Here is an 8,241-nt window from a genome sequence, read left to right on the forward strand (position 1 = left end):
GGTAAAAGGAAAAAAAGTTGCCCTGGGGCCTGCAAGGGGAGTCAGGACAAGGGACCTCACGATTGTATCCAGAACTTCTTATTCAACATTTTACATTTTAAGGAGCAAGTGACTGAATCTGAGGGATTAACATATATCCCAAAGCACAGTACAGTATTCCCAGGAGATCCCCAGGCTCACAAACGTCTCTGTGGCTCTTAGTAACTGTCAGCTCTGATGATGTTGAGGCATGAAGGAAAACTATGGCAAGTTTGCTGGATTTCAAAAGGATTTGTTACCCATTAGAGTCATTCTTTCTCAACATCTTACTTCATGTTTCAGACTGTCCCTTTGTTTCGTGCCCTGGAAAATTTAACAGCTACTAAGATTTAGAAAATTGCAAGGGACGCCCTTTGGAATCTGGAAAGAACCAGTGTGACAAGTTCTCAAAAAGATAAGTTTTAGGAAAACAAATACATGGGAGTTTGGCTTTGGTTCATTCCATTGAAATATGGAACACCCGTACATCTTTTAGAGAATTTGTTTGTGCTGCCAGGGATACGTGTATCACAGAAGTGAATTTTCTGCCATATTTGCTTCCGATTCTTTCTTTTTTAATCAGTGTATAGAGTTCAAACCCATCCCCATTCCATTATTCTAACAATCAGAGCTATCTTTTCACTGAAGTTACTGTATTCTTTCTGTTCATGTTTTTATACTTTTATTACATTATATTTGTATTATCTCTGTACTTGTACCATAAACAATTTATAGTGTGGATTAGTATCCTTGTACATTTTTAATAGATAGTCCTGAGATGCCTGGGTGACTCAGTTGGTTAAGTGACTTCCGCTCAGGTCATGATCTCAGAGACGTGGAATGGAGCCCAGTGTTGGGCTCTGCACTCAGGAGAGAATCTGCTTCTCCTTTTCTCTCTGGTTTTCCCCCAACTTGTGCTCTCTCCCCAATGGATAAAATCTTTTTAAAAAATGGATGATGCCATACTTCATGCATGGTCCTAGAATCTACTTTTTTCAGGGTGCCTGGGTGGCTCAGTCGTTAAGCGCTGCCTTCGGCTCAGGTCATGATTCCAGAGCCCTGCTCATCTGGAAGCCTGCTTCTCCCTCTCCCACTGTCCCTGCTTGTGTTCCCTCTCTCATTGTGTCTCTCTCTTTCAGATACATTAATAAAATCTTAATTAAAAAAAGAATCCACTTTTTAAAAAATTATTTATTTTTTTCAGTGTAACAGTATTTATTGTTTTTGCACCACACCCAGTGCTCCATGCAATCCGTGCCCTCTCTAATACCCACCACCTGGTCCCCCCAACCTCCCACCCCCCACCCCTTCAAAACCTTCAGATTGTTTTTCAGAGTCCATAGTCTCTCATGGTTCACCTCCCCTTCCAATTTCCCTCAACTCCCTTCTTCTCTCCATCTCCCCTTGTGCTCCATGGTATTTGTTATGCTCCACAAATAAGTGAAACCATATGATAATTGACTCTCTCTGCTTGACTTATTTCACTCAGTGTAATCTCTTCCAGTCCCGTCCATGTTGCTACAAAAGTTGGGTATTCATCCTTTCTGATGGAGGCATAATACTCCATAGTGTATATGGACCACATCTTCCTTATCCATTTGTCCGTTGAAGGGCATCCTGGTTCTTTCCACAGTTTGGTGACTGTGACCATTGCTGCTATAAGCATTGGGATACAGATGGCCCTTCTTTTCACTACATCTGAATCTTTGTGGTAAATACCCAGTAGTGCAATTGCAGGGTCATACGGAAGCTCTATTTTTAATGTCTTGAGGAATCTCCATACTGTTCTCCAAAGTGGCTGCACCAACTTGCATTCCCACCAACAGTGTAAGAGGGTTCCCCTTTCTTCACATCCTCTCCAACACATGTTGTTTCCTGCCTCGCTAATTTTGGCCACTCTAACTGGTGTAAGGTGATATCTCAATGTGGTTTTAATTTGAATCGCCCTTATGGTTAGTGATGATGAACATTTTTTCATGTGTCTGATAACCATTTGTATGTCTTCATTGGAGAAGTGTCTGTTCATATCTTCTGCCCATCTTTTATATGATTGTCTGTTTTGTGTGTGTTGAGTTTGAGGAGTTGATTATAGATCCTAGATATCAACCTTTTGTCTGTACTGTCATTTGCAAATATCTTCTCCCATTCTGTGGGTTGCCTCTTTGTTTTTTTGACTGTTTACTTTGCTGTGCAGAAGCTTTTGATCTTGATGAAGTCCCAAAAGTTCATCTTCACTTTTGTTTCCTTTGCCTTTGGAGACATATCTTGAAAGAAGTTGCTGTGGCTGATATCAAATACACTTCTTTTAATCAACATTGTGTTTAAGATGTAACAATGTTACTACACCTAGGTTCAGTTCATGTATTCTAGCTATCCTCTGGAATCCTATTTATGAATTACAAAAATGAATTTACTTGGCATCTTAAAGGACATATTTTTACCTTTAAAATCAATTCTGAAATGGACAGCTTTGCATGACAGTTTATCTAGAATAATTATTTAGAAGTGGAATATAGGGGTCCTGACTGGCTCAGTTGGTGGAGCATGAAACTTTATCTCGGGAGTAGGGGTGAGTTGTGAGTTTGAATACCACATTGGGTATAGAGCTTACTAAAAAATAATAATAATAGGGACGCCTGGGTGTCTCAGTCAGTTAAGCTGCTGCCTTCGGCTCAGGTCATGATCCCAGGGTCCTGGGATCGAGTCCTGCATCAGGCTACTTGCTCGGCAGGGAGCCTGCTTCTCACTCCATCTCTGCCTGCCACTCTGCTTGTGCATTTACTCTCTCCCTCTCTCTCTCTGACAAATAAATAAATAAATAAAATCCTTAAAAAATATAATAATAAAAAGTAAATAAAAATAGAATTGTAATTGGTCAGGATGTCTTCAACTTTGTATATTAAAATAATTGCAAATTTATTCCTAGTGATTGTACTTAGATTACAATAACATCTCTAATCCCAGGCAACATTTGTTATCCTTAGTTACCACCAATCTTATTTGTCTGGAAATGCTGTTTCATTTTGTCCTAATGTGCATGTTCCTTAGTAGCCGTGAAGCTGAGCATCCTTTCATAACTTAATTGGCCATTCAGGTTTTCTATTCTGTAGTCTCTTCTTCTATTGGATTGTTTGTCTCTTATGCTATGTATTTTTTTTAAAGATTTTATTTATTTATTTGACAGAAAGAAATCACAAGTAGGCAGAGAGGCAGGCAGAGAGAGAGAGGAGGAAGCAGACTCCCTGCTGAGCAGAGAGCCCGATGCGGGACTTGATCCCAGGACCCTGAGATCATGACCTGAGCCGAAGGCAGCGGCTTAACCCACTGAGCCACCCAGGCGCCCATGCTATCTATTATTATTGGTTTGCTGGGGTTTTTTAAAAGTCTATTTAATATTAAAGTTATGTTTTGATACAAGTCCTTTGTTATGAGTTCAATTTTTTTCCTTTGCCTTTGAAAGCTAAATAAAAACTGTAAGTGAATATATGGGGAAAGGATGTTGGAACAATCTGTCCCACAACATTAGACCCCAAGCTTAACTAGACACTGCCAGGCCATGGCTCCATGCACCTGTTAAATTAAGGTAAATGAGAAGGGCACAAACCTGTTGCTTTCCAAGTGGTTCGTGGTTTGCTTGCCCGATTTATGAAGGATGATATTCCCCATTAAAACGCTCTTCAGTGGTTTGACTTCGTTTTGTTGACTGACCCAGCATAATCATATGATTCTAATAATGGAGTTCCTTTTATTTTATTCTTTTTGTGTCTTCTGCATTCTCAGATGTTTCGAGGACTAAAAGGACCACAGATGTAGCTCTACATTGGAGGTTCTAGAAATGCTACAAAAAAGATATCATTTATTTCGAGTGGATGAAAATAAGGAGATAACAACTTATCAGGTTTACTATAATTATTATTACAAATAATGCTCACTTTTAGTAACTAACAGATTTTCTTCTGCTGCTGTTTCTCCCTAGAACAGAAACATCATAAAGACTATATTTTCTCCATTTCTGTGTCATTCCCTTGGGCTTCAAATATAACTATAAATTCTTTTTTTTTTTTTAAGATTTTATTTATTTGTCAGAGAGAGAGAGAGCAAAGAGTGCAAGGTGTGGGGGAGGGAAGAAACAGACAGAGGGAGAAGCAGGCTCCCCTCTGAGCAAGGATCCCAACTTGGGACTAGATCCCAGGACTCTGGGATCATGACCTGAGCTGAAGGCAGGCAACTAACAGCTAAGCCACCCAGCATCCCATAGATCCTGATGTGGATTCCAGGACAGTGTTTCAGGCAACTTGGGGACAATATAAAATATACTAAAGTCATAGTGGAAGACGCTGAAGCCACTTTGCCAAGATATTTGATTCTCTAAGAGCTTTCAGTGGTTGGTGCTAACTATTGAATGTGGGGACATCTATCATTCTTCTTGTATAAGAAGTATCATGCATCATTTTATTTATGGGTAGATGTTATTTAAATCCCTTGCTTTTTTAATTTAACTATTGGAATATTTCCCCCAGGTGTATCTTTTTTTTTTTTTTCAAAGATTTATTTATTAGAGAGAGAGAGCGCAGATGTGCAGGGGGAGGGGGCACAGAAGAGGAGCAAGACAGAGAATCTTAAGCATGCTCCCTGCTGCTGAACAATGATCCCAATGCAGGGCTCCTCTCCTCACCCTGAGATAATGAAATCAAGAGTCAGCTGTCTAACCAACTGAACCATTCAGGAGCCCCTCCCCTTGTTTTTTGTTTGTTTGTTTGTTTTTAAGATTTTAGTTATTTGGGAGAGAGAGAGAGAGAGCACAAGGAAACACAGGGGCAGAGGGTGAGGAAGAAACAGACTCACTTCCAAGCAGGGAGCTCTTTGTGGGACTCAATCCCAGGACTCTGAGATCATGACCTGAGCTGAAGGCAGATGCCTAACCAACTGAGCCACTGAGCCACCCAGGTGCTCCATCTCTGGTGTATTTTTTTTTTAAGATTTTATTTATTTATTTGACACACACAGAGAGAAATCACATATAGGCAGAGAGGGAGGCAGAGAGAGAGGAGGAAGCAGGCTCTCTGTTGAGCAGAGAGCCCGATGGGGGACTCGATCCCAGGACCCTGAGATCATGACCTGAGCCGAAGGCAGAGGCTTAACCCACTGAGCCATCCAGGGGCCCCTGGTGTATTTTTCTTTCAGTGTGTTTGGCAGTGTTAAGTCAAGGAGGCCATTAGAATGAAGTGGTGCTGATACCTTATCAGTGTAAGTAAACAATTCAAAACCAAAGCCTGTAGATGCCTCAAGGTTAAGAAAACAAAATCTATGGATAATCAATCACAAAGAGCTAACTAAACTTTCCAAACAGGGCTTATTTATTTATTTCCAAAGAAAAAAAAGTTTAAGCTATGGCCAATCAAATAACTTCCTTGCTTTGCTTCTGCCTTTCCTCTACAATAGAAGGCTTTCTCCTAGCTCCTGTCAGTGGAACACTTCTTACACTTCTGGTTTGGCACTGCCTGATTCAAATCGATTTCTGCTCAAATAAGCTCTTAAAAATTTTAATATGCCTTTGTTTTATCTTTAATAATAGTGAGATAACTTACCAAATATACATGGTTGTCTTGGTAAGGGCTATCTTGGCTGTAAGTAATCAGAAATTAATACCAAACAGACTCATGGAGGAAAAGGGGCAAAATAATTTACTACTTGAAAAGACTGGAAGGACTGTAATGATCCAAGCTTGGTTCTCAATGGGTTAAATCTGGCCCTATAATTTATTTATTTATTTAATTAAAAAAATTTTTTTAAACATTTTATTTATTTAAGAAAGAGAGTACAGGGCGCCTGTGTGGCTCAGTGGGTTAAGCCGCTGCCTTCAGCTCAGGTCATGACCTCAGGGTCCTGGGATCGAGTCCCGCATCGGCCTCTCTGCTCGGCAGGGAGGCTGCTTCTCTCTCTCTCTCTCTCTCTGCCTGCCTCTCCATCTACTTGTGATCTCTGTCTGTCAAATAAATAAAATCTTTAAAGAAAAAAAAAAAAAGAGAGAGTACAAGCGGGATGGGGGAGCAGAGGGGCGGGGCAGAAGAAGATGGAGAAGCAGATGCAGAGTTCAATCCCAGGACTCCAGGATTATGATCTGAGCCAAAGGCAGACACTTAACCAACTGAGGTATCAGGCACCTGATTTTTTTTTATTTTTAAGTAAGCTCTATGCAACCCAGGAGATCAAGAGTCACAGGCTCTACTGACCAAGCCAGCCAGACCTCCCCCCCCCGCGTGCCTGCACGCGCACACACACACACACACACACACTTTTTTTTTTCCTCTTTAAAGAGTGTGCTTGAACGTGAGGAGTTTTTTATTTTATTTTATTTTAAGATTCTATTTATTTATTCGACACACACACAGAGAGAGAGAGAGATTACAAGTAGGCAGAGAGGCAGGCAGAGAGAGAAAGAGGGGAAGCAGGCTCCCCACTGAGTAAAGAGCCCAATGCGGGGCTTGATCCCAGAACCCTGAGATCATGACCTGAGTTGAAGGCAGAAACTTAACCCACTGAGCCACCCAGGCACCCTATTTTATTTTATTTATTTTTTTTAATATTTAATTTCTTTATTTGACAGACAGAAATCACAAGTAGGCAGAGAGGCAGGTAGAGAGAGAGGAGGAAGCAGTCTCCCTGCTGAGCAGAGAGCCTGATGCGGGACTCGATCCCAGGATCCTGAGATCATGACCTGAGCCGAAGGCAGAGGTTTAACCCACTGAGCCACCCAGGCGCCCTATTTTATTTTTAAAGTAAGTTCTACCCCCAACATGGGTCTTAAACTCTGGATCCAGAGATCAAGGGTCACATGCTCTACTAACTGAGCTGTCATGTGCCTCTGGTCTCAAAAATTCTTAATATATCATTAAGACAGATGGGCCAGGCTTGGGTAATTCACCCACTCTTGTCTGAATGAAGTAGTAAGAGGAATATGTGTGGGATCAGTCTCATCTGAAACTCTAAGTCTGTTGCTATGAAAAGAACAAAGTATAAATGCCAGGAAACAAAAACAATATAATTCCACTTGAATCATCCGATTTTTATCTGATGCTTTTTATATTTTTGCTTCCCCCCCCCCAACCATGTCTATCAATTTTGACTTGATAAGAGTTTCCTTAGGATGAACATCAGTTCCTGTTATCCAGCTTATTTTAATTGAAGGCGGAAAAGTCTGCTGTAACACAACCCCAAAGCTGAAGCTGTTGGCCACTAAAAGGCCATTATTCCTTTTGGCTAGAAATTGGCTGATGGAGCAAGAATTGATTCCAGAGTTATTGATGATTTGGCTCTCCCCAGTTTCCAAGGGGGATTCTACTGAACCATCAAGTCATCAATTTGCTCATTTCTGCTTCCATCAGTGATTAATGATCCTGAGGTTGGATAGGGCATCTTTGCAATTGCTAAGTGCTGAGTCATTCATCTCATTAGGAATACATTCCTACTTTTATTTGCTGCCCCAAAGGTAAGCCCCATAAGCTCTGCAGATACAGCATGAGTATGAGGTCTTACCTACGTATGTACATATATGTAAGTGTGTGTGCCTTTGTTTTTGACTGAGCTATTTTTAAACTCTCTAAGTTCTAGATAACTGATAGCAATACAACTAATTTCTTTCTAGTATGTTAGTTTCCTATAGCTGTTCTTAATTTAAAGATCACCACAAATTTGGCACACAACTTTACTCTCTTACAGTTCTATAAGCTGGAAGTCCCACACAGGTTGTGCTGGGCTACAATTAAGGTATCTGTAGGGCTCCATTCCATTCTAGAGACTGTACGGGAAATTATATTTCCTTGCCCTTTCTAGTTTTTAGAGACCACCCCATTCCTGAGCTCTTGGACCCCTTTTCTGTCTTCAAAGCCAGCAACATTGTATCTTTATGATCATCCTTCCATAGTTGCAGCTCCCTCTGGCCCTCCTGCTTACTCTCTTCCACTTTTAAAGACCCTTGTGTTTACACTGAGCCCACCTGAATGATCCAAAATAATCTCTATAATAAGGTCAACTGATTAGCAATCTTAATTCCATCTGCCTCTTCTTAATTCCTCTTCACCATCTAACAGATTCCCAGGTTTTGAGGATTAGGCTGGACTAATTTGGAGGTGAGGGAAGGAGGCATTATTCTGCCTTCCGTCACCTATAGACATGCAAACAAATCCTGCCTGATGGAGGCTGAATCGAGGTCTCTACCACCCA

This window comes from Mustela nivalis (assembly GCF_964662115.1).
Source record: "Mustela nivalis genome assembly, chromosome: 4".
Lineage (NCBI taxonomy): Eukaryota > Metazoa > Chordata > Mammalia > Carnivora > Mustelidae > Mustela > Mustela nivalis.